The sequence below is a fragment of the Argentina silus genome (assembly GCF_951799395.1).
Source record: "Argentina silus genome assembly, chromosome: 14".
In the NCBI taxonomy this organism is placed as follows: domain Eukaryota; kingdom Metazoa; phylum Chordata; class Actinopteri; order Argentiniformes; family Argentinidae; genus Argentina; species Argentina silus.
In genome coordinates this window covers 218,714-245,557 of record NC_139668.1, presented here as the reverse complement: position 1 = coordinate 245,557, position 26,844 = coordinate 218,714, and the positions used below count along the sequence as shown (strand labels likewise).

Below are 26,844 nucleotides of genomic sequence, written 5' to 3'. Positions count from 1 at the left end.
AAACGACAAGGATATTTAAACACATGATTATTTGTTTGGTGTGCTGTATGGCCTCTGCTACAGACCTCATCGAAATGACACTTAGATATCTTAGGGTCGACGTATGAAATCTTCCCAAATGGTCTAGCGGATAGGAATCTGCCTTGTAACGCAGGGCGGCCTGGGTTCGATTCCCGTCATGGCAAATGATTCTTGTAGAAAAATAAAATGAGTCCCAACGTGTGCAACAGAACAGTTCGAAATCTCGTTACATTTGCATCGTCATGAACATGACTTATATCAGGCTAGCTCATTTTGTCTTTGTTCATTTTAAGTGTAGAAACAATATTTCGTTTGTGACTATTTTTTTCTGCCTTTTGACAACAGGCTCATGACTAAAGAACACACGGCTGTCTGCTGATTGACGCTTGACTGTAGATTTTCGCTTTGTGTCAAAAGGACTCCCTTAACGCACACTTTTTCAAAGTAGGTGAATTCATCAGATCTGTTTGAAACATTGCATTTTATCCATGCACGACGACTGCTTAGATACTCGCAGCACAGTTGCCCCATATAAATTGCCCATGAGTGCGGAGCTTGTCTTTGTCACTGTAGCAACTTTGCTCCATCAGGGGGACAAGCCGGTTCGACGCCCCTGTAAGCACATGTTTCTCTAATTCCTTTGTTTCAGGCAAGCCACAGTGACGTCAGACGCCTTTGCGCATACAGCTTTGCGATGCTTAGACAGTAATAACATAATTCATGTTTACATTTCTTTAATTTTCGACGCATTGTCGTTATTCGTGACGAATCAATGACCAATTGATTATATGGCAATGCAATGAAAAAAGCGTGTGGAAAACAGTGTTAATGACAGATTTGAGAAGCACATTTCTTCAATGTTGGCCGCATGGCATTCCTGTGCAGGTGACAATGGTAATTTTTCAAAACGACAAGGATATTTAAACACATGATTATTTGTTTGGTGTGCTCTATGGCCTCTGCGACAGACCTCATCGAAATGACACTTAGATATCTTAGGGTGCACCTATGAAATCTTCCCAAATGGTCTAGCGGATAGGAATCTGCCTTGTAACGCAGGGCGGCCCGGGTTCGATTCCCGTCATGGCAAATGATTCTTGTAGAAAAATAAAATGAGTCCCAACGTGTGCAACAGAACAGTTCGAAATCTCGTTACATTTGCATCGTCATGAACATGACTTATATCAGGCTAGCTCATTTTGTCTTTGTTCATTTTAAGTGTAGAAACAATATTTCGTTTGTGACCATTTATTTCTGCCGTTTTGACAACAGGCTCATGACTAAAGAACACACGGCTGTCTGCTTATTGACGCTTGACTGTAGATTTTCGCTTTGTGTCAAAAGGACTCCCTTAATGCACACTTTTTCAAGGAGGTGAATTCATCAGATCTGTTTGAAACATTGCATTTTTTCCATGCACGACGACTGCTTAGATACTCGCAGCACAGTTGCCCCATATAAATTGCCCATGAGCGCGGAGCTTGTCTTTGTCACTGTAGCAACTTTGCTCCATCAGGGGGACAAGCCGGTTCGACGCCCCTGTAAGCACATGTTTCTCTAATTCCTTTGTTTCAGGCAAGCCACAGTGACGTCAGACGCCTTTGCGCATACAGCTTTGCGATGCTTAGACAGTAATAACATAATTCATGTTTACATTTCTTTAATTTACGACGCATTGTCGTTATTCGTGACGCATCAATGACCAATTGATTATATGGCAATGTAGTGAAAAAAGCGTGTGGAAAACAGTGTTAATGACAGATTTGAGAAGCACATTTCTTCAATGTTGGCCGCATGGCATTCCTGTGCAGGTGACAATGGTAATTTTTCAAAACGACAAGGATATTTAAACACATGATTATTTGTTTGCTGTGCTCTATGGCCTCTGCTACAGACCTCATCGAAATGACACTTAGATATCTTAGGGTGTACATCTCAAGTCTTCCCAAATGGTCTAGCGGATAGGAATCTGCCTTGTAACGCAGGGCGGCCCGGGTTCGATTCCCGTCATGGCAAATGATTTTTGTAGAAAAATAAAATGAGTCCCAACGTGTGCAACAGAACAGTTCGAAATCTCGTTACATTTGCATCGTCATGAACGTGACTTATATCAGGCTAGCTCATTTTTTCTTTGTTCATTTTAAGTGTAGAAACAATATTTCGTTTGTGACCTTTTTTTTCTGCCGTTTTGACAACAGGCTCATGACAAAAGAACACACGGCTGTCTGCTGATTGACGCTTGACTGTAGATTTTCGCTTTGTGTCGAAAGAACTCCCTAACGCACACTTTTTCAAAGTAGGTGAATTCATCAGATCTGTTTGAAACATTGCATTTTATCCATGCACGACGACTGCTTAGATACTCGCAGCACAGTTGCCTCATATAAATTGCCCATGAGCGCGGAGCTTGTCTTTGTCACTGGAGCAACTTTGCTCGATCAGCGTGAGAAGCCGGTTCGACGCCCCTGTAAGCACATGTTTCTCTAATTCCTTTGTTTCAGGCAAGCCACTGTGACGTCAGACGCCTTTACGCATACAGCTTTGAGATGCTTAGACAGTAATAACATAATTCATGTTTACATTTCTTTAATTTTCGACGCATTGTCGTTATTCGTGACGCATCAATGACCAATTGATTATATGGCAATGCAATGAAAAAAGCGTGTGGAAAACAGTGTTAATGACAGATTTGAGAAGCACATTTCTTCAATGTTGGCCGCATGGCATTCCTGTGCAGGTGACAATGGTAATTTTTCAAAACGACAAGGATATTTAAACACATGATTATTTGTTTGCTGTGCTCTATGGCCTCTGCTACAGACCTCATCGAAATGACACTTAGATATCTTAGGGTGTACATATCAAGTCTTCCCAAATGGTCTAGCGGATAGGACTCTGCCTTGTAACGCAGGGCGGCCCGGGTTCGATTTCCGTCATGGCAAATGATTTTTGTAGAAAAATAAAATGAGTCCCAACGTGTGCAACAGAACAGTTCGAAATCTCGTTACATTTGCATCGTCATGAACGTGACTTATATCAGGCTAGCTCATTTTTTCTTTGTTCATTTTAAGTGTAGAAACAATATTTCGTTTGTGACCTTTTTTTTCTGCCGTTTTGACAACAGGCTCATGACAAAAGAACACACGGCTGTCTGCTGATTGACGCTTGACTGTAGATTTTCGCTTTGTGTCGAAAGAACTCCCTAACGCACACTTTTTCAAAGTAGGTGAATTCATCAGATCTGTTTGAAACATTGCATTTTATCCATGCACGACGACTGCTTAGATACTCGCAGCACAGTTGCCCCATATAAATTGCCCATGAGCGCGGAGCTTGTCTTTGTCACTGGAGCAACTTTGCTCCATCAGCGTGAGAAGCCGGTTCGACGCCCCTGTAAGCACATGTTTCTCTAATTCCTTTGTTTCAGGCAAGCCACTGTGACGTCAGACGCCTTTACGCATACAGCTTTGAGATGCTTAGACAGTAATAACATAATTCATGTTTACATTTCTTTAATTTTCGACGCATTGTCGTTATTCGTGATGCATCAATGACCAATTGATTATATGGCAATGCAATGAAAAAAGCGTGTGGAAAACAGTGTTAATGACAGATTTGAGAAGCACATTTCTTCAATGTTGGCCGCATGGCATTCCTGTGCAGGTGACAATGGTAATTTTTCAAAACGACAAGGATATTTAAACACATGATTATTTGTTTGCTGTGCTCTATGGCCTCTGCTACAGACCTCATCGAAATGACACTTAGATATCTTAGGGTGTACATATCAAGTCTTCCCAAATGGTCTAGCGGATAGGAATCTGCCTTGTAACGCAGGGCGGCCCGGGTTCGATTCCCGTCATGGCAAATGATTTTTGTAGAAAAATAAAATGAGTCCCAACGTGTGCAACAGAACAGTTCGAAATCTCGTTATATTTGCATCGTCATGAACATGACTTATATCAGGCTAGCTCATTTTTTTCTTTGTTCATTTTAAGTGTAGAAACAATATTTCGTTAGTGACCATTTTTTTCTGCCGTTTTGACAACAGGCTCATGACTAAAGAACACACGGCTGTCTGCTATTTGACGCTTGACTGTAGATTTTCGCTTTGTTTCAAAAGGACTCCCTAACACACACTTTTTCAAAGTAGGTGAATTCATCAGATCTGTTTGAAACATTGCATTTTATCCATGCACGACGACTGCTTAGATACTCGCAGCACAGTTGCCCCATATAAATTGCCCATGAGCGCGGAGCTTGTCTTTGTCACTGTAGCAACTTTGCTCCATCAGGGGGACAAGCCGGTTCGACGCCCCTGTAAGCACATGTTTCTCTAATTCCTTTGTTTCAGGCAAGCCACAGTGACGTCAGACGCCTTTGCGCATACAGCTTTGCGATGCTTAGACAATAATAACATAATTCATGTTTACATTTCTTTAATTTTGGACGCATTGTCGTTATTCGTGACGCATCAATGACCAATTGATTATATGGCAATGCAATGAAAAAAGCGTGTGGAAAACAGTGTTAATGACAGATTTGAGAAGCACATTTCTTCAATGTTGGCCGCATGGCATTCCTGTGCAGGTGACAATGGTAATTTTTCAAAACGACAAGGATATTTAAACACATGATTATTTGTTTGCTGTGCTCTATGGCCTCTGCTACAGACCTCATCGAAATGACACTTAGATATCTTAGGGTTTACATATCAAGTCTTCCCAAATGGTCTAGCGGATAGGAATCTGCCTTGTAACGCAGGGCGGCCCGGGTTCGATTCCCGTCATGGCAAATGATTCTTGTAGAAAAATAAAATGAGTCCCAACGTGTGCAACAGAACAGTTCGAAATCTCGTTACATTTGCATCGTCATGAACATGACTTATATCAGGCTAGCTCATTTTTTCTTTGTTCATTTTAAGTGTAGAAACAATATTTCGTTTGTGACCATTTTTTTCTGCCGTTTTGACAACAGGCTCATGACTAAAGAACACACGGCTGTCTGCTGATTGACGCTTGACTGTAGATTTCCGCTTTGTGTCAAAATGACTCCCTTAACGCACACTTTTTCAAAGTAGGTGAATTCATCAGATCTGTTTGAAACATTGCATTTTATCCATGCACGACGACTGCTTAGATACTCGCAGCACAGTTGCCCCATATAAATTGCCCATGAGCGCGGAGCTTGTCTTTGTCACTGTAGCAACTTTGCTCCATCAGGAGGACAAGCCGGTTCGACGCCCCGGTAAGCACATGTTTCTCTAATTCCTTTGTTTCAGGCAAGCCACAGTGACGTCAGACGCCTTTACGCATACAGCTTTGCGATGCTTAGACAGTAATAACATAATTCATGTTTACATTTCTTTAATTTTCGACGCATTGTCGTTATTCGTGACGCATCAATGACCAATTGATTATATGGCAATGCAATGAAAAAAGCGTGTGGAAAACAGTGTTAATGACAGATTTGAGAAGCACATTTCTTCAATGTTGGCCGCATGGCATTCCTGTGCAGGTGACAATGGTAATTTTTCAAAACGACAAGGATATTTAAACACATGATTATTTGTTTGCTGTGCTCTATGGCCTCTGCTACAGACCTCATCGAAATGACACTTAGATATCTTAGGGTGTACATATCAAGTCTTCCCAAATGGTCTAGCGGATAGGAATCTGCCTTGTCACGCAGGGCGGCCCGGGTTCGATTCCCGTCATGGCAAATGTTTTTTGTAGAAAAATAAAATGAGTCCCAACGTGTGCAACAGAACAGTTCGAAATCTCGTTACATTTGCATCGTCATGAACATGACTTATATCAGGCTAGCTCATTTTTTCTTTGTTCATTTTAAGTGTAGAAACAATATTTCGTTTGTGACCATTTTTTTCTGCCGTTTTGACAACAGGCTCATGACTAAAGAACACACGGCTGTCTGCTGATTGACGCTTGACTGTAGATTTTCGCTTTGTGTCAAAAGAACTCCCTAACGCACACTTTTTCAAAGTAGGTGAATTCATCAGATCTGTTTGAAACATTGCATTTTATCCATGCACGACGACTGCTTAGATACTCGCAGCACCGTTGCCTCATATACATTGCCCATGAGCGCGGAGTTTGTCTTTGTCACTGTAGCAACTTTGCTCCATCAGCGGGAGAAGGCGGTTCGACGCCCCTGTAAGCACATGTTTCTCTAATTCCTTTGTTTCAGGCAAGCCACTGTGACGTCAGACGCCTTTACGCATACAGCTTTGCGATGCTTAGACAGTAATAACATAATTCATGTTTACATTTCTTTAATTTTCGACGCATTGTCGTTATTCGTGACGCATCAATGACCAATTGATTATATGGCAATGCAATGAAAAAAGCGTGTGGAAAACAGTGTTAATGACAGATTTGAGAAGCACATTTCTTCAATGTTGGCCGCATTGCATTCCTGTGCAGGTGACAATGGTAATTTTTCAAAACGACAAGGATATTTAAACACATGATTATTTGTTTGCTGTGCTCTATGGCCTCTGCTACAGATCTCATCGAAATGACATTTAGATATCTTAGGGTGTACATATCAAGTTTTCCCAAATGGTCTAGCGGATAGGCATCTACCTTGTAAAGCAGGGCGGCCCGGGTTCGATTCCCGTCATGGCAAATGTTTTTTGTAGAAAAATAAAATGAGTCCCAACGTGTGCAACAGAACAGTTCGAAATCTCGTTACATTTGCATCGTCATGAACATGACTTATATCAGGCTAGCTCATTTTTTCTTTGTTCATTTTAAGTGTAGAAACAATATTTCGTTTGTGACCATTTTTTTCTGCCGTTTTGACAACAGGCTCATGACTAAAGAACACACGGCTGTCTGCTGATTGACGCTTGACTGTAGATTTTCGCTTTGTGTCAAAAGAACTTCCTAACGCACACTTTTTCAAAGTAGGTGAATTCATCAGATCTATTTGAAACATTGCATTTTATCCATGCACGACGACTGCTTAGATACTCGCAGCACAGTTGACCCATATACATTGCCCATGAGCGCGGAGCTTGTCTTTGTCACTGTAGCAACTTTGCTCCATCAGCGGGAGAAGGCGCTTCGACGCCCCTGTAAGCACATGTTTCTCTGATTCCTTTGTTTCAGGCAAGCCACTGTGACGTCAGACGCCTTTACGCATACAGCTTTGCGATGCTTAGACAGTAATAACATAATTCATGTTTACATTTCTTTAATTTTCGACGCATTGTCGTTATTCGTGACGCATCAATGACCAATTGATTATATGGCAATGCAATGAAAAAAGCGTGTGGAAAACAGTGTTAATGACAGATTTGAGAAGCACATTTCTTCAATGTTGGCCGCATGGCATTCCTGTGCAGGTGACAATGGTAATTTTTCAAAACGACAAGGATATTTAAACACATGATTATTTGTTTGCTGTGCTCTATGGCCTCTGCTACAGACCTCATCGAAATGACACTTAGATATCTTAGGGTATACATATCAAGTTTTCCCAAATGGTCTAGCGGATAGGCATCTACCTTGTAACCCATGGCGGCCCGGGTTCGATTCCCGTCATGGCAAATGTTTTTTGTAGAAAAATAAAATGAGTCCCAACGTGTGCAACAGAACAGTTCGAAATCTCGTTACATTTGCATCGTCATGAACATGACTTATATCAGGCTAGCTCATTTTTTCTTTGTTCATTTTAAGTGTAGAAACAATATTTCGTTTGTGAACATTTTTTTCTGCCGTTTTGACAACAGGCTCATGACTAAAGAACACACGGCTGTCTGCTGATTGACGCTTGACTGTAGATTTTCGCTTTGTGTCAAAAGAACTTCCTAACGCACACTTTTTCAAAGTAGGTGAATTCATCAGATCTGTTTGAAACATTGCATTTTATCCATGCACGACGACTGCTTAGATACTCGCAGCACAGTTGCCCCATATACATTGCCCATGAGCGCGGAGCTTGTCTTTGTCACTGTAGCAACTTTGCTCCATCAGCGGGAGAAGGCGCTTCGACGCCCCTGTAAGCACATGTTTCTCTGATTCCTTTGTTTCAGGCAAGCCACTGTGACGTCAGACTCCTTTAAGCATACAGCTTTGCGATGCTTAGACAGTAATAACATAATTCATGTTTACATTTCTTTAATTTTCGACGCATTGTCGTTATTCGTGACGCATCAATGACCAATTGATTATATGGCAATGCAATGAAAAAAGCGTGTGGAAAACAGTGTTAATGACAGATTTGAGAAGCACATTTCTTCAATGTTGGCCGCATGGCATTCCTGTGCAGGTGACAATGGTAATTTTTCAAAACGACAAGGATATTTAAACACATGATTATTTGTTTGCTGTGCTCTATGGCCTCTGCTACAGACCTCATCGAAATGACACTTAGATATCTTAGGGTATACATATCAAGTTTTCCCAAATGGTCTAGCGGATAGGCATCTACCTTGTAACCCATGGTGGCCCGGGTTCGATTCCCGTCATGGCAAATGTTATTTGTAGAAAAATAAAATGAGTCCCAACGTGTGCAACAGAACAGTTCGAAATCTCGTTACATTTGCATCGTCATGAACATGACTTATATCAGGCTAGCTCATTTTTTCTTTGTTCATTTTAAGTGTAGAAACAATATTTCGTTTGTGACCATTTTTTTCTGCCGTTTTGACAACAGGCTCATGACTAAAGAACACACGGCTGTCTGCTGATTGACGCTTGACTGTAGATTTTCGCTTTGTGTCAAAAGAACTCCCTAACGCACACTTTTTCAAAGTAGGTGAATTCATCAGATCTGTTTGAAACATTGCATTTTATCCATGCACGACGACTGCTTAGATACTCGCAGCACCGTTGCCTCATATACATTGCCCATGAGCGCGGAGTTTGTCTTTGTCACTGTAGCAACTTTGCTCCATCAGCGGGAGAAGGCGGTTCGACGCCCCTGTAAGCACATGTTTCTCTAATTCCTTTGTTTCAGGCAAGCCACTGTGACGTCAGACGCCTTTACGCATACAGCTTTGCGATGCTTAGACAGTAATAACATAATTCATGTTTACATTTCTTTAATTTTCGACGCATTGTCGTTATTCGTGACGCATCAATGACCAATTGATTATATGGCAATGCAATGAAAAAAGCGTGTGGAAAACAGTGTTAATGACAGATTTGAGAAGCACATTTCTTCAATGTTGGCCGCATGGCATTCCTGTGCAGGTGACAATGGTAATTTTTCAAAACGACAAGAATATTTAAACACATGATTATTTGTTTGCTGTGCTCTATGGCCTCTGCTACAGACCTCATCGAAATGACACTTAGATATCTTAGGGTATACATATCAAGTTTTCCCAAATGGTCTAGCGGATAGGCATCTACCTTGTAACCCATGGCGGCCCGGGTTCGATTCCCGTCATGGCAAATGTTTTTTGTAGAAAAATAAAATGAGTCCCAACGTGTGCAACAGAACAGTTCGAAATCTCGTTACATTTGCATCGTCATGAACATGACTTATATCAGGCTAGCTCATTTTTTCTTTGTTCATTTTAAGTGTAGAAACAATATTTCGTTTGTGAACATTTTTTTCTGCCGTTTTGACAACAGGCTCATGACTAAAGAACACACGGCTGTCTGCTGATTGACGCTTGACTGTAGATTTTCGCTTTGTGTCAAAAGAACTTCCTAACGCACACTTTTTCAAAGTAGGTGAATTCATCAGATCTGTTTGAAACATTGCATTTTATCCATGCACGACGACTGCTTAGATACTCGCAGCACAGTTGCCCCATATACATTGCCCATGAGCGCGGAGCTTGTCTTTGTCACTGTAGCAACTTTGCTCCATCAGCGGGAGAAGGCGCTTCGACGCCCCTGTAAGCACATGTTTCTCTGATTCCTTTGTTTCAGGCAAGCCACTGTGACGTCAGACTCCTTTAAGCATACAGCTTTGCGATGCTTAGACAGTAATAACATAATTCATGTTTACATTTCTTTAATTTTCGACGCATTGTCGTTATTCGTGACGCATCAATGACCAATTGATTATATGGCAATGCAATGAAAAAAGCGTGTGGAAAACAGTGTTAATGACAGATTTGAGAAGCACATTTCTTCAATGTTGGCCGCATGGCATTCCTGTGCAGGTGACAATGGTAATTTTTCAAAACGACAAGGATATTTAAACACATGATTATTTGTTTGCTGTGCTCTATGGCCTCTGCTACAGACCTCATCGAAATGACACTTAGATATCTTAGGGTGTACATATCAAGTTTTCCCAAATGGTCTAGCGGATAGGCATCTACCTTGTAACGCAGGGCGGCCCGGGTTCGATTCCCGTCATGGCAAGTGTTTTTTGTAGAAAAATAAAATGAGTCCCAACGTGTTAAACAGAACAGTTCGAAATCTCGTTACATTTGCATCGTCATGAACATGACTTATATCAGGCTAGCTCATTTTTTCTTTGTTCATTTTAAGTGTAGAAACAATATTTCGTTTGTGACCATTTTTTTCTGCCGTTTTGACAACAGGCTCATGACTAAAGAACACACGGCTGTCTGCTGATTGACGCTTGACTGTAGATTTTCGCTTTGTGTCAAAAGAACTTCCTAACGCACACTTTTTCAAAGTAGGTGAATTCATCAGATCTGTTTGAAACATTGCATTTTATCCATGCACGACGACTGCTTAGATACTCGCAGCACAGTTGCCCCATATACATTGCCCATGAGCGCGGAGCTTGTCTTTGTCACTGTAGCAACTTTGCTCCATCAGCGGGAGAAGGCGCTTCGACGCCCCTGTAAGCACATGTTTCTCGAATTCCTTTGTTTCAGGCAAGCCACTGTGACGTCAGACGCCTTTACGCAAACAGCTTTGCGATGCTTAGACAGTAATAACATAATTCATGTTTACATTTCTTTAATTTTCGACGCATTGTCGTTATTCGTGACGCATCAATGACCAATTGATTATATGGCAATGCAATGAAAAAAGCGTGTGGAAAACAGTGTTAATGACAGATTTGAGAAGCACATTTCTTCAATGTTGGCCGCATGGCATTCCTGTGCAGGTGACAATGGTAATTTTTCAAAACGACAAGGATATTTAAACACATGATTATTTGTTTGCTGTGCTCTATGGCCTCTGCTACAGACCTCATCGAAATGACACTTAGATATCTTAGGGTGTACATATCAAGTTTTCCCAAATGGTCTAGCGGATAGGCATCTACCTTGTAACGCAGGGCGGCCCGGGTTCGATTCCCGTCATGGCAAGTGTTTTTTGTAGAAAAATAAAATGAGTCCCAACGTGTTAAACAGAACAGTTCGAAATCTCGTTACATTTGCATCGTCATGAACATGACTTATATCAGGCTAGCTCATTTTTTCTTTGTTCATTTTAAGTGTAGAAACAATATTTCGTTTGTGACCATTTTTTTCTGCCGTTTTGACAACAGGCTCATGACTAAAGAACACACGGCTGTCTGCTGATTGACGCTTGACTGTAGATTTTCGCTTTGTGTCAAAAGAACTTCCTAACGCACACTTTTTCAAAGTAGGTGAATTCATCAGATCTGTTTGAAACATTGCATTTTATCCATGCACGACGACTGCTTAGATACTCGCAGCACAGTTGCCCCATATACATTGCCCATGAGCGCGGAGCTTGTCTTTGTCACTGTAGCAACTTTGCTCCATCAGCGGGAGAAGGCGCTTCGACGCCCCTGTAAGCACATGTTTCTCGAATTCCTTTGTTTCAGGCAAGCCACTGTGACGTCAGACGCCTTTACGCAAACAGCTTTGCGATGCTTAGACAGTAATAACATAATTCATGTTTACATTTCTTTAATTTTCGACGCATTGTCGTTATTCGTGACGCATCAATGACCAATTGATTATATGGCAATGCAATGAAAAAAGCGTGTGGAAAACAGTGTTAATGACAGATTTGAGAAGCACATTTCTTCAATGTTGGCCGCATGGCATTCCTGTGCAGGTGACAATGGTAATTTTTCAAAACGACAAGGATATTTAAACACATGATTATTTGTTTGCTGTGCTCTATGGCCTCTGCTACAGACCTCATCGAAATGACACTTAGATATCTTAGGGTATACATATCAAGTTTTCCCAAATGGTCTAGCGGATAGGCATCTACCTTGTAACCCATGGCGGCCCGGGTTCGATTCCCGTCATGGCAAATGTTATTTGTAGAAAAATAAAATGAGTCCCAACGTGTGCAACAGAACAGTTCGAAATCTCGTTACATTTGCATCGTCATGAACATGACTTATATCAGGCTAGCTCATTTTTTCTTTGTTCATTTTAAGTGTAGAAACAATATTTCGTTTGTGACCATTTTTTTCTGCCGTTTTGACAACAGGCTCATGACTAAAGAACACACGGCTGTCTGCTGATTGACGCTTGACTGTAGATTTTCGCTTTGTGTCAAAAGAACTCCCTAACGCACACTTTTTCAAAGTAGGTGAATTCATCAGATCTGTTTGAAACATTGCATTTTATCCATGCACGACGACTGCTTAGATACTCGCAGCACCGTTGCCTCATATACATTGCCCATGAGCGCGGAGTTTGTCTTTGTCACTGTAGCAACTTTGCTCCATCAGCGGGAGAAGGCGGTTCGACGCCCCTGTAAGCACATGTTTCTCTAATTCCTTTGTTTCAGGCAAGCCACTGTGACGTCAGACGCCTTTACGCATACAGCTTTGCGATGCTTAGACAGTAATAACATAATTCATGTTTACATTTCTTTAATTTTCGACGCATTGTCGTTATTCGTGACGCATCAATGACCAATTGATTATATGGCAATGCAATGAAAAAAGCGTGTGGAAAACAGTGTTAATGACAGATTTGAGAAGCACATTTCTTCAATGTTGGCCGCATGGCATTCCTGTGCAGGTGACAATGGTAATTTTTCAAAACGACAAGAATATTTAAACACATGATTATTTGTTTGCTGTGCTCTATGGCCTCTGCTACAGACCTCATCGAAATGACACTTAGATATCTTAGGGTATACATATCAAGTTTTCCCAAATGGTCTAGCGGATAGGCATCTACCTTGTAACCCATGGCGGCCCGGGTTCGATTCCCGTCATGGCAAATGTTTTTTGTAGAAAAATAAAATGAGTCCCAACGTGTGCAACAGAACAGTTCGAAATCTCGTTACATTTGCATCGTCATGAACATGACTTATATCAGGCTAGCTCATTTTTTCTTTGTTCATTTTAAGTGTAGAAACAATATTTCGTTTGTGAACATTTTTTTCTGCCGTTTTGACAACAGGCTCATGACTAAAGAACACACGGCTGTCTGCTGATTGACGCTTGACTGTAGATTTTCGCTTTGTGTCAAAAGAACTTCCTAACGCACACTTTTTCAAAGTAGGTGAATTCATCAGATCTGTTTGAAACATTGCATTTTATCCATGCACGACGACTGCTTAGATACTCGCAGCACAGTTGCCCCATATACATTGCCCATGAGCGCGGAGCTTGTCTTTGTCACTGTAGCAACTTTGCTCCATCAGCGGGAGAAGGCGCTTCGACGCCCCTGTAAGCACATGTTTCTCTGATTCCTTTGTTTCAGGCAAGCCACTGTGACGTCAGACTCCTTTAAGCATACAGCTTTGCGATGCTTAGACAGTAATAACATAATTCATGTTTACATTTCTTTAATTTTCGACGCATTGTCGTTATTCGTGACGCATCAATGACCAATTGATTATATGGCAATGCAATGAAAAAAGCGTGTGGAAAACAGTGTTAATGACAGATTTGAGAAGCACATTTCTTCAATGTTGGCCGCATGGCATTCCTGTGCAGGTGACAATGGTAATTTTTCAAAACGACAAGGATATTTAAACACATGATTATTTGTTTGCTGTGCTCTATGGCCTCTGCTACAGACCTCATCGAAATGACACTTAGATATCTTAGGGTGTACATATCAAGTTTTCCCAAATGGTCTAGCGGATAGGCATCTACCTTGTAACGCAGGGCGGCCCGGGTTCGATTCCCGTCATGGCAAGTGTTTTTTGTAGAAAAATAAAATGAGTCCCAACGTGTTAAACAGAACAGTTCGAAATCTCGTTACATTTGCATCGTCATGAACATGACTTATATCAGGCTAGCTCATTTTTTCTTTGTTCATTTTAAGTGTAGAAACAATATTTCGTTTGTGACCATTTTTTTCTGCCGTTTTGACAACAGGCTCATGACTAAAGAACACACGGCTGTCTGCTGATTGACGCTTGACTGTAGATTTTCGCTTTGTGTCAAAAGAACTTCCTAACGCACACTTTTTCAAAGTAGGTGAATTCATCAGATCTGTTTGAAACATTGCATTTTATCCATGCACGACGACTGCTTAGATACTCGCAGCACAGTTGCCCCATATACATTGCCCATGAGCGCGGAGCTTGTCTTTGTCACTGTAGCAACTTTGCTCCATCAGCGGGAGAAGGCGCTTCGACGCCCCTGTAAGCACATGTTTCTCGAATTCCTTTGTTTCAGGCAAGCCACTGTGACGTCAGACGCCTTTACGCAAACAGCTTTGCGATGCTTAGACAGTAATAACATAATTCATGTTTACATTTCTTTAATTTACGACGCATTGTCGTTATTCGTGACGCATCAATGACCAATTGATTATATGGCAATGCAATGAAAAAAGCGTGTGGAAAACAGTGTTAATGACAGATTTGAGAAGCACATTTCTTCAATGTTGGCCGCATGGCATTCCTGTGCAGGTGACAATGGTAATTTTTCAAAACGACAAGGATATTTAAACACATGATTATTTGTTTGCTGTGCTCTATGGCCTCTGCTACAGACCTCATCGAAATGACACTTAGATATCTTAGGGTATATATATCAAGTTTTCCCAAATGGTCTAGCGGATAGGCATCTACCTTGTAACACATGGCGGCCCGGGTTCGATTCCCGTCATGGCAAATGTTTTTTGTAGAAAAATAAAATGAGTCCCAACGTGTGCAACAGAACAGTTCGAAATCTCGTTACATTTGCATCGTCATGAACATGACTTATATCAGGCTAGCTCATTTTTTCTTTGTTCATTTTAAGTGTAGAAACAATATTTCGTTTGTGAACATTTTTTTCTGCCGTTTTGACAACAGGCTCATGACTAAAGAACACACGGCTGTCTGCTGATTGACGCTTGACTGTAGATTTTCGCTTTGTGTCAAAAGAACTCCCTAACGCACACTTTTTCAAAGTAGGTGAATTCATCAGATCTGTTTGAAACATTGCATTTTATCCATGCACGACGACTGCTTAGATACTCGCAGCACAGTTGCCTCATATAAATTGCCCATGAGCTCGGAGCTTGTCTTTGTCACTGTAGCAACTTTGCTCCATCAGCGGGAGAAGGCGCTTCGACGCCCCTGTAAGCACATGTTTCTCTGATTCCTTTGTTTCAGGCAAGCCACTGTGACGTCAGACGCCTTTACGCATACAGCTTTGCGATGCTTAGACAGTAATAACATAATTCATGTTTACATTTCTTTAATTTTCGACGCATTGTCGTTATTCGTGACGCATCAATGACCAATTGATTATATGGCAATGCAATGAAAAAAGCGTGTGGAAAACAGTGTTAATGACAGATTTGAGAAGCACATTTCTTCAATGTTGGCCGCATGGCATTCCTGTGCAGGTGACAATGGTAATTTTTCAAAACGACAAGGATATTTAAACACATGATTATTTGTTTGCTGTGCTCTATGGCCTCTGCTACAGACCTCATCGAAATGACACTTAGATATCTTAGGGTATACATATCAAGTTTTCCCAAATGGTCTAGCGGATAGGCATCTACCTTGTAACACATGGCGGCCCGGGTTCGATTCCCGTCATGGCAAATGTTTTTTGTAGAAAAATAAAATGAGTCCCAACGTGTGCAACAGAACAGTTCGAAATCTCGTTACATTTGCATCGTCATGAACATGACTTATATCAGGCTAGCTCATTTTTTCTTTGTTCATTTTAAGTGTAGAAACAATATTTCGTTTGTGAACATTTTTTTCTGCCGTTTTGACAACAGGCTCATGACTAAAGAACACACGGCTGTCTGCTGATTGACGCTTGACTGTAGATTTTCGCTTTGTGTCAAAAGAACTCCCTAACGCACACTTTTTCAAAGTAGGTGAATTCATCAGATCTGTTTGAAACATTGCATTTTATTCATGCACGACGACTGCTTAGATACTCGCAGCACAGTTGCCTCATATAAATTGCCCATGATCGCGGAGCTTGTCTTTGTCACTGTAGCAACTTTGCTCCATCAGCGGGAGAAGGCGGTTCGACGCCCCTGTAAGCACATGTTTCTCTAATTCCTTTGTTTCAGGCACGCCACTGTGACGTCAGACGCCTTTACGCATACAGCTTTGCGATGCTTAGACAGTAATAACATAATTCATGTTTACATTTCTTTAATTTTCGACGCATTGTCGTTATTCGTGACGCATCAATGACCAATTGATTATATGGCAATGCAATGAAAAAAGCGTGTGGAAAACAGTGTTAATGACAGATTTGAGAAGCACATTTCTTCAATGTTGGCCGCATGGCATTCCTGTGCAGGTGACAATGGTAATTTTTCAAAACGACAAGGATATTTAAACACATGATTATTTGTTTGCTGTGCTCTATGGCCTCTGCTACAGACCTCATCGAAATGACACTTAGATATCTTAGGGTGTACATATCAAGTTTTCCCAAATGGTCTAGCGGATAGGCATCTACCTTGTAACGCAGGGCGGCCCGTGTTCGATTCCCGTCATGGCAAGTGTTTTTTGTAGAAAAATAAAATGAGTCCCAACGTGTGCAACAGAACAGTTCGAAATCTCGTTACATTTGCATCGTCATGAACATGACTTATATCAGGCTAGCTCATTTTTTCTTTCTTCATTTTAAGTGTAGAAACAATATTTCGTTTGTGACCATTTCTTTCTGCCGTTTTGACAACAGGCTCATGACTAAAGAACACACGGCTGTCTGCTGATTGACGCTTGACTGTAGATTTTCGCTTTGTGTCAAAAGAACTTCCTAACGCACACTTTTTCAAAGTAGGTGAATTCATCAGATCTGTTTGAAACATTGCATTTTATCCATGCACGACGACTGCTTAGATACTCGCAGCACAGTTGCCCCATATACATTGCCCATGAGCGCGGAGCTTGTCTTTGTCACTGTAGCAACTTTGCTCCATCAGCGGGAGAAGGCGCTTCGACGCCCCTGTAAGCACATGTTTCTCTGATTCCTTTGTTTCAGGCAAGCCACTGTGACGTCAGACTCCTTTAAGCATACAGCTTTGCGATGCTTAGACAGTAATAACATAATTCATGTTTACATTTCTTTAATTTTCGACGCATTGTCGTTATTCGTGACGCATCAATGACCAATTGATTATATGGCAATGCAATGAAAAAAGCGTGTGGAAAACAGTGTTAATGACAGATTTGAGAAGCACATTTCTTCAATGTTGGCCGCATGGCATTCCTGTGCAGGTGACAATGGTAATTTTTCAAAACGACAAGGATATTTAAACACATGATTATTTGTTTGCTGTGCTCTATGGCCTCTGCTACAGACCTCATCGAAATGACACTTAGATATCTTAGGGTGTACATATCAAGTTTTCCCAAATGGTCTAGCGGATAGGCATCTACCTTGTAACGCAGGGCGGCCCGGGTTCGATTCCCGTCATGGCAAGTGTTTTTTGTAGAAAAATAAAATGAGTCCCAACGTGTTAAACAGAACAGTTCGAAATCTCGTTACATTTGCATCGTCATGAACATGACTTATATCAGGCTAGCTCATTTTTTCTTTGTTCATTTTAAGTGTAGAAACAATATTTCGTTTGTGACCATTTTTTTCTGCCGTTTTGACAACAGGCTCATGACTAAAGAACACACGGCTGTCTGCTGATTGACGCTTGACTGTAGATTTTCGCTTTGTGTCAAAAGAACTTCCTAACGCACACTTTTTCAAAGTAGGTGAATTCATCAGATCTGTTTGAAACATTGCATTTTATCCATGCACGACGACTGCTTAGATACTCGCAGCACAGTTGCCCCATATACATTGCCCATGAGCGCGGAGCTTGTCTTTGTCACTGTAGCAACTTTGCTCCATCAGCGGGAGAAGGCGCTTCGACGCCCCTGTAAGCACATGTTTCTCGAATTCCTTTGTTTCAGGCAAGCCACTGTGACGTCAGACGCCTTTACGCAAACAGCTTTGCGATGCTTAGACAGTAATAACATAATTCATGTTTACATTTCTTTAATTTACGACGCATTGTCGTTATTCGTGACGCATCAATGACCAATTGATTATATGGCAATGCAATGAAAAAAGCGTGTGGAAAACAGTGTTAATGACAGATTTGAGAAGCACATTTCTTCAATGTTGGCCGCATGGCATTCCTGTGCAGGTGACAATGGTAATTTTTCAAAACGACAAGGATATTTAAACACATGATTATTTGTTTGCTGTGCTCTATGGCCTCTGCTACAGACCTCATCGAAATGACACTTAGATATCTTAGGGTATATATATCAAGTTTTCCCAAATGGTCTAGCGGATAGGCATCTACCTTGTAACACATGGCGGCCCGGGTTCGATTCCCGTCATGGCAAATGTTTTTTGTAGAAAAATAAAATGAGTCCCAACGTGTGCAACAGAACAGTTCGAAATCTCGTTACATTTGCATCGTCATGAACATGACTTATATCAGGCTAGCTCATTTTTTCTTTGTTCATTTTAAGTGTAGAAACAATATTTCGTTTGTGAACATTTTTTTCTGCCGTTTTGACAACAGGCTCATGACTAAAGAACACACGGCTGTCTGCTGATTGACGCTTGACTGTAGATTTTCGCTTTGTGTCAAAAGAACTCCCTAACGCACACTTTTTCAAAGTAGGTGAATTCATCAGATCTGTTTGAAACATTGCATTTTATCCATGCACGACGACTGCTTAGATACTCGCAGCACAGTTGCCTCATATAAATTGCCCATGAGCTCGGAGCTTGTCTTTGTCACTGTAGCAACTTTGCTCCATCAGCGGGAGAAGGCGCTTCGACGCCCCTGTAAGCACATGTTTCTCTGATTCCTTTGTTTCAGGCAAGCCACTGTGACGTCAGACGCCTTTACGCATACAGCTTTGCGATGCTTAGACAGTAATAACATAATTCATGTTTACATTTCTTTAATTTTCGACGCATTGTCGTTATTCGTGACGCATCAATGACCAATTGATTATATGGCAATGCAATGAAAAAAGCGTGTGGAAAACAGTGTTAATGACAGATTTGAGAAGCACATTTCTTCAATGTTGGCCGCATGGCATTCCTGTGCAGGTGACAATGGTAATTTTTCAAAACGACAAGGATATTTAAACACATGATTATTTGTTTGCTGTGCTCTATGGCCTCTGCTACAGACCTCATCGAAATGACACTTAGATATCTTAGGGTATACATATCAAGTTTTCCCAAATGGTCTAGCGGATAGGCATCTACCTTGTAACACATGGCGGCCCGGGTTCGATTCCCGTCATGGCAAATGTTTTTTGTAGAAAAATAAAATGAGTCCCAACGTGTGCAACAGAACAGTTCGAAATCTCGTTACATTTGCATCGTCATGAACATGACTTATATCAGGCTAGCTCATTTTTTCTTTGTTCATTTTAAGTGTAGAAACAATATTTCGTTTGTGAACATTTTTTTCTGCCGTTTTGACAACAGGCTCATGACTAAAGAACACACGGCTGTCTGCTGATTGACGCTTGACTGTAGATTTTCGCTTTGTGTCAAAAGAACTCCCTAACGCACACTTTTTCAAAGTAGGTGAATTCATCAGATCTGTTTGAAACATTGCATTTTATTCATGCACGACGACTGCTTAGATACTCGCAGCACAGTTGCCTCATATAAATTGCCCATGATCGCGGAGCTTGTCTTTGTCACTGTAGCAACTTTGCTCCATCAGCGGGAGAAGGCGGTTCGACGCCCCTGTAAGCACATGTTTCTCTAATTCCTTTGTTTCAGGCACGCCACTGTGACGTCAGACGCCTTTACGCATACAGCTTTGCGATGCTTAGACAGTAATAACATAATTCATGTTTACATTTCTTTAATTTTCGACGCATTGTCGTTATTCGTGACGCATCAATGACCAATTGATTATATGGCAATGCAATGAAAAAAGCGTGTGGAAAACAGTGTTAATGACAGATTTGAGAAGCACATTTCTTCAATGTTGGCCGCATGGCATTCCTGTGCAGGTGACAATGGTAATTTTTCAAAACGACAAGGATATTTAAACACATGATTATTTGTTTGCTGTGCTCTATGGCCTCTGCTACAGACCTCATCGAAATGACACTTAGATATCTTAGGGTGTACATATCAAGTTTTCCCAAATGGTCTAGCGGATAGGCATCTACCTTGTAACGCAGGGCGGCCCGTGTTCGATTCCCGTCATGGCAAGTGTTTTTTGTAGAAAAATAAAATGAGTCCCAACGTGTGCAACAGAACAGTTCGAAATCTCGTTACATTTGCATCGTCATGAACATGACTTATATCAGGCTAGCTCATTTTTTCTTTCTTCATTTTAAGTGTAGAAACAATATTTCGTTTGTGACCATTTCTTTCTGCCGTTTTGACAACAGGCTCATGACTAAAGAACACACGGCTGTCTGCTGATTGACGCTTGACTGTAGATTTTCGCTTTGTGTCAAAAGAACTTCCTAACGCACACTTTTTCAAAGTAGGTGAATTCATCAGATCTGTTTGAAACATTGCATTTTATCCATCCACGACGACTGCTTAGATACTCGCAGCACAGTTGCCCCATATACATTGCCCATGAGCGCGGAGCTTGTCTTTGTCACTGTCGCAACTTTGCTCCATCAGCGGGAGAAGGCGCTTCGACGCCCCTGTAAGCACATGTTTCTCTGATTCCTTTGTTTCAGGCAAGCCACTGTGACGTCAGACGCCTTTACGCATACAGCTTTGCGATGCTTAGACAGTAATAACATAATTCATGTTTACATTTCTTTAATTTTCGACGCATTGTCGTTATTCGTGACGCATCAATGACCAATTGATTATATGGTAATGCAATGAAAAAAGCGTGTGGAAAACAGTGTTAATGACAGATTTGAGAAGCACATTTCTTCAATGTTGCCCGCATGGCATTCCTGTGCAGGTGACAATGGTAATTTTTCAAAACGACAAGGATATTTAAACACATGATTATTTGTTTGCTGTGCTCTATGACCTCTGCTACAGACCTCATCGAAATGACACTTAGATATCTTAGGGTGTACATATCAAGTTTTCCCAAATGGTCTAGCGGATAGGCATCTACCTTGTAACGCAGGGCGGCCCGGGTTCGATTCCCGTCATGGCAAGTGTTTTTTGTAGAAAAATAAAATGAGTCCCAACGTGTGCAACAGAACAGTTCGAAATCTCGTTACATTTGCATCGTCATGAACATGACTTATATCAGGCTAGCTAATTTTTTCTTTGTTCATTTTAAGTGTAGAAACAATATTTCGTTTGTGACCATTTTTTTCTGCCGTTTTGACAACAGGCTCATGACTAAAGAACACACGGCTGTCTGCTGATTGACGCTTGACTGTAGAATTTCGCTTTGTGTCAAAAGAACTTCCTAACGCACACTTTTTCAAAGTAGGTGAATTCATCAGATCTGTTTGAAACATTGCATTTTATCCATGCACGACGACTGCTTAGATATTCGCAGCACAGTTGCCCCATATACATTGCCCATGAGCGCGGAGCTTGTCTTTGTCACTGTCGCAACTTTGCTCCATCAGCGGGAGAAGGCGCTTCGACGCCCCTGTAAGCACATGTTTCTCTGATTCCTTTGTTTCAGGCAAGCCACTGTGACGTCAGACGCCTTTACGCATACAGCTTTGCGATGCTTAGACAGTAATAACATAATTCATGTTTACATTTCTTTAATTTTCGACGCATTGTCGTTATTCGTGACGCATCAATGACCAATTGATTATATGGCAATGCAATGAAAAAAGCGTGTGGAAAACAGTGTTAATGACAGATTTGAGAAGCACATTTCTTCAATGTTGGCCGCAGGGCATTCCTGTGCAGGTGACAATGGTAATTTTTCAAAACGACAAGGATATTTAAACACATGATTATTTGTTTGCTGTGCTCTATGGCCTCTGCTACAGACCTCATCGAAATGACACTTAGATATCTTAGGGTGTACATATCAAGTCTTCCCAAATGGTCTAGCGGATAAGAATCTGCCTTGTCACGCAGGGCGGCCCGGGTTCGATTCCCGTCATGGCAAAGGGTTTTTGTAGAAAAATAAAATGAGTCCCAACGTGTGCAACAGAACAGTTCGAAATCTCGTTACATTTGCATCGTCATGAACATGACTTATATCAGGCTAGCTCATTTTTTCTTTGTTCATTTTAAGTGTAGAAACAATATTTCGTTTGTGAACATTTTTTTCTGCCGTTTTGACAAGAGGCTCATGACTAAAGAACACACGGCTGTCTGCTGATTGACGCTTGACTGTAGATTTTCGCTTTGTGTCAAAAGAACTCCCTAACGCACACTTTTTCAAAGTAGGTGAATTCATCAGATCTGTTTGAAACATTGCATTTTATCCATGCACGACGACTACTTAGATATTCGCAGCACAGTTGCCCCATATACATTGCCCATGAGCGCGGAGCTTGTCTTTGTCACTGTCGCAACTTTGCTCCATCAGCGGGAGAAGGCGCTTCGACGCCCCTGTAAGCACATGTTTCTCTGATTCCTTTGTTTCAGGCAAGCCACTTTGACGTCAGACGCCTTTACGCATACAGCTTTGCGATGCTTAGACAGTAATAACATAATTCATGTTTACATTTCTTTAATTTTCGACGCATTGTCGTTATTCGTGACGCATCAATGACCAATTGATTATATGGCAATGCAGTGAAAAAAGCGTGTGGAAAACAGTGTTAATGACAGATTTGAGAAGCACATTTCTTCAATGTTGGCCGCATGGCATTCCTGTGCAGGTGACAATGGTAATTTTTCAAAACGACAAGGATATTTAAACACATGATTATTTGTTTGCTGTGCTCTATGGCCTCTGCTACAGACCTCATCGAAATGACACTTAGATATCTTAGGGTGTACATATCAAGTTTTCCCAAATGGTCTAGCGGATAGGCATCTACCTTGTAACGCAGGGCGGACCGGGTTCGATTCCCGTCATGGCAAGTGTTTTTTGTAGAAAAATAAAATGAGTCCCAACGTGTGAAACAGAACAGTTCGAAATCTCGTTACATTTGCATCGTCATGAACATGACTTATATCAGGCTAGCTCATTTTTTCTTTGTTCATTTTAAGTGTAGAAACAATATTTCGTTTGTGACCATTTTTTTCTGCCGTTTTGACAACAGGCTCATGACTAAAGAACACACGGCTGTCTGCTGATTGACGCTTGACTGTAGATTTTCGCTTTGTGTCAAAAGAACTTCCTAACGCACACTTTTTCAAAGTAGGTGAATTCATCAGATCTGTTTGAAACATTGCATTTTATCCATGCACGACGACTGCTTAGATACTCGCAGCACAGTTGCCCCATATACATTGCCCATGAGCGCGGAGCTTGTCTTTGTCACTGTCGCAACTTTGCTCCATCAGCGGGAGAAGGCGCTTCGACGCCCCTGTAAGCACATGTTTCTCTGATTCCTTTGTTTCAGGCAAGCCACTGTGACGTCAGACGCCTTTACGCATACAGCTTTGCGATGCTTAGACAGTAATAACATAATTCATGTTTACATTTCTTTAATTTTCGACGCATTGTCGTTATTCGTGACGCATCAATGACCAATTGATTATATGGCAATGCAATGAAAAAAGCGTGTGGAAAACAGTGTTAATGACAGATTTGAGAAGCACATTTCTTCAATGTTGGCCGCATGGCATTCCTGTGCAGGTGACAATGGTAATTTTTCAAAACGACAAGGATATTTAAACACATGATTATTTGTTTGCTGTGCTCTATGGCCTCTGCTACAGACCTCATCGAAATGACACTTAGATATCTTAGGGTGTACATATCAAGTCTTCCCAAATGGTCTAGCGGATAGGCATCTACCTTGTGACGCAGGGCGGCCCGGGTTCGATTCTCGTCATGGCAAATGTTTTTTGTAGAAAAATAAAATGAGTCCCAACGTGTGCAACAGAAGAGTTCGAAATCTCGTTACATTTGCATCGTCATGAACATGACTTATATCAGGCTAGCTCATTTTTTCTTTCTTCATTTTAAGTGTAGAAACAATATTTCGTTTGTGACCATTTCTTTCTGCCGTTTTGACAACAGGCTCATGACTAAAGAACACACGGCTGTCTGCTGATTGACGCTTGACTGTAGATTTTCGCTTTGTGTCAAAAGAACTTCCTAACGCACACTTTTTCAAAGTAGGTGAATTCATCAGATCTGTTTGAAACATTGCATTTTATCCATCCACGACGACTGCTTAGATACTCGCAGCACAGTTGCCCCATATACATTGCCCATGAGCGCGGAGCTTGTCTTTGTCACTGTCGCAACTTTGCTCCATCAGCGGGAGAAGGCGCTTCGACGCCCCTGTAAGCACATGTTTCTCTGATTCCTTTGTTTCAGGCAAGCCACTGTGACGTCAGACGCCTTTACGCATACAGCTTTGCGATGCTTAGACAGTAATAACATAATTCATGTTTACATTTCTTTAATTTTCGACGCATTGTCGTTATTCGTGACGCATCAATGACCAATTGATTATATGGTAATGCAATGAAAAAAGCGTGTGGAAAACAGTGTTAATGACAGATTTGAGAAGCACATTTCTTCAATGTTGGCCGCATGGCATTCCTGTGCAGGTGACAATGGTAATTTTTCAAAACGACAAGGATATTTAAACACATGATTATTTGTTTGCTGTGCTCTATGACCTCTGCTACAGACCTCATCGAAATGACACTTAGATATCTTAGGGTGTACATATCAAGTTTTCCCAAATGGTCTAGCGGATAGGCATCTACCTTGTAACGCAGGGCGGCCCGGGTTCGATTCCCGTCATGGCAAGTGTTTTTTGTAGAAAAATAAAATGAGTCCCAACGTGTGCAACAGAACAGTTCGAAATCTCGTTACATTTGCATCGTCATGAACATGACTTATATCAGGCTAGCAAATTTTTTCTTTGTTCATTTTAAGTGTAGAAACAATATTTCGTTTGTGACCATTTTTTTCTGCCGTTTTGACAACAGGCTCATGACTAAAGAACACACGGCTGTCTGCTGATTGACGCTTGACTGTAGAATTTCGCTTTGTGTCAAAAGAACTTCCTAACGCACACTTTTTCAAAGTAGGTGAATTCATCAGATCTGTTTGAAACATTGCATTTTATCCATGCACGACGACTGCTTAGATATTCGCAGCACAGTTGCCCCATATACATTGCCCATGAGCGCGGAGCTTGTCTTTGTCACTGTCGCAACTTTGCTCCATCAGCGGGAGAAGGCGCTTCGACGCCCCTGTAAGCACATGTTTCTCTGATTCCTTTGTTTCAGGCAAGCCACTGTGACGTCAGACGCCTTTACGCATACAGCTTTGCGATGCTTAGACAGTAATAACATAATTCATGTTTACATTTCTTTAATTTTCGACGCATTGTCGTTATTCGTGACGCATCAATGACCAATTGATTATATGTCAATGCAATGAAAAAAGCGTGTGGAAAACAGTGTTAATGACAGATTTGAGAAGCACATTTCTTCAATGTTGGCCGCAGGGCATTCCTGTGCAGGTGACAATGGTAATTTTTCAAAACGACAAGGATATTTAAACACATGATTATTTGTTTGCTGTGCTCTATGGCCTCTGCTACAGACCTCATCGAAATGACACTTAGATATCTTAGGGTGTACATATCAAGTCTACCCAAATGGTCTAGCGGATAAGAATCTGCCTTGTCACGCAGGGCGGCCCGGGTTCGATTCCCGTCATGGCAAAGGGTTTTTGTAGAAAAATAAAATGAGTCCCAACGTGTGCAACAGAACAGTTCGAAATCTCGTTACATTTGCATCGTCATGAACATGACTTATATCAGGCTAGCTCATTTTTTCTTTGTACATTTTAAGTGTAGAAACAATATTTCGTTTGTGAAAAAATTTTTCTGCCGTTTTGACAAGAGGCTCATGACTAAAGAACACACGGCTGTCTGCTGATTGACGCTTGACTGTAGATTTTCGCTTTGTGTCAAAAGAACTCCCTAACGCACACTTTTTCAAAGTAGGTGAATTCATCAGATCTGTTTGAAACATTGCATTTTATCCATCCACGACGACTGCTTAGATACTCGCAGCACAGTTGCCCCATATACATTGCCCATGAGCGCGGAGCTTGTCTTTGTCACTGTCGCAACTTTGCTCCATCAGCGGGAGAAGGCGCTTCGACGCCCCTGTAAGCACATGTTTCTCTGATTCCTTTGTTTCAGGCAAGCCACTGTGACGTCAGACGCCTTTACGCATACAGCTTTGCGATGCTTAGACAGTAATAACATAATTCATGTTTACATTTCTTTAATTTTCGACGCATTGTCGTTATTCGTGACGCATCAATGACCAATTGATTATATGGTAATGCAATGAAAAAAGCGTGTGGAAAACAGTGTTAATGACAGATTTGAGAAGCACATTTCTTCAATGTTGGCCGCATGGCATTCCTGTGCAGGTGACAAT

The 26,844-nt window shown here is 41.3% G+C and overlaps 1 pseudogene across 1 annotated transcript in view; it reads right to left on the bottom strand.

Annotated features, from left to right (window-relative positions):
• LOC310815254 (cytochrome P450 3A27-like) overlaps nt 1–6,116 on the bottom strand; it is a 37,174-nt pseudogene extending 31,058 nt beyond the window's left edge. Inside the window, exon 1 of the transcript in view lies at nt 6,100–6,116. The product of the transcript in view is annotated as a cytochrome P450 3A27-like (transcript). The remainder of the gene's footprint in view (nt 1–6,099) is intronic.
• Nucleotides 6,117–26,844: the final 20,728 nt, after the last annotated feature.